Genomic DNA, 1,432 nt, shown 5'->3' on the forward strand with positions numbered 1-1,432 from the left:
CAACAACAACAACAACAACAAACAATCAGACAAAAAAACTAAACTGAAATTAGAAAGGCAGGCTGGGCAGGTTATTAAAAAAAAAAAAAACTCACAGTATAGTTAGCCAGAGCTAGGTGTCCCCAGTATAGGTAGGGAGTTGGGCCACTCTCCCCGCTCAAGGCCGGATTTAGGACTAGGCCACATAGGCCATGGCCTAGGGCACCACAGGAGCAAGGGCACCAAAGCAGCAGGCTAAACTGGTGCAGCATTTGCAAGTCATATGAGACACATGCTGGGTGCAGGGCTGTGTGGTGAGTGATCCTGTAGACAGTCATATGAGACACATGCTGTCAACACATTGGCTTAAAGGGGAACTGAAGAGAGAGGTATATGGAGGCTGTCCTGTTTATTTCCTTTTAATCAATACCAGTTGCCTGGCAGCCCTGCTGGTCTATTTCTCTGCAGTAGTATCTGATTAAAACCAGAAACAAGCATGCAGCTAGTCTTGTCAGATCAGACTTATAAGTCTGAACCACTGAAACACCTTATCTGCTGCATGCTTGTTCAGGGGCTATGGCTAATAGTATTAGAGGCAGAGGATCAGCAGGGCTGCCAGGCAACTGGTATTGTCTAAAAGGAAATAAACATCACAGCCTCCATATACCTCTCTCTTCAGTTCCCCTTTAAGACTTTACCAAATCCAATGCTCCAATATGGGGAAGCTTCTCTGTTTGCTGTGTTTTTTTTTTAAGTGTGGTGTCACAGTTCACTCATCTCTTTAACCACAAGAAAGGCCCAGGAGTAGTCTTAGCTACCGTAATATCTATGTTACGGCAGGGCCCTTATTACACGTTCTCTTACAGGGCTATGGAAACCGTTTTGCCCATGCGATAAAGCGAGGTGCAAAAAGGAAATCATGCCTAGCAGAGGATGGTCTCAATCCATCAACCTCTGGGTTATGGGCCCAGCACACTCCTGCTGCACCACTCTGCAGTCTGCTTACATTTGTATACAATCTTCAAGTTTAAGAAGGGTACATTAGTTCCCTTCACAAAGCCATCCCTGGGTGGGCTTGAACCACCAACCTTTTGGTTAATAGCCAAATGCACTAACCAATTGTGCCACAGAGACTAGCTGTTGCTGCTACATGATTTTATGGGGATGTATGTGTGTCTTTTGGAGGGAGGAAGTAAGTCTTCTTCAAGAACTTTAATGCCACTTTTACCTACAACAAAGCGCTCCCTGTGTGGCAGCTGAGTGGTGCAGCAGAAGTGTGCTGGGCCCATAACCCAGAGGTCGATGGATCGAAACCATCCTCTGCTAGGCATGATTTCATTTTTGCACCTCGCTTTATCGCATGGGCAAAACGGTTTCCATAGCCCTGTAAGAGAAAGTGTTATAAGGGCCCTGCCGTAACATAGATAGTAGTGTAACAATATGGGGAAGCTTC

The 1,432-nt window shown here is 45.7% G+C and overlaps 1 non-coding gene across 1 annotated transcript; it reads right to left on the reverse strand.

Annotated features, from left to right (window-relative positions):
- Window positions 1–1,039: 1,039 nt before the first annotated feature.
- TRNAN-AUU (transfer RNA asparagine (anticodon AUU)) lies at window positions 1,040–1,113 on the reverse strand. The gene has a single exon. It is a non-coding gene; the product is annotated as a tRNA-Asn (tRNA).
- Window positions 1,114–1,432: the final 319 nt, after the last annotated feature.

This window comes from Hyperolius riggenbachi, chromosome 7 (assembly GCF_040937935.1).
Source record: "Hyperolius riggenbachi isolate aHypRig1 chromosome 7, aHypRig1.pri, whole genome shotgun sequence".
Lineage (NCBI taxonomy): Eukaryota > Metazoa > Chordata > Amphibia > Anura > Hyperoliidae > Hyperolius > Hyperolius riggenbachi.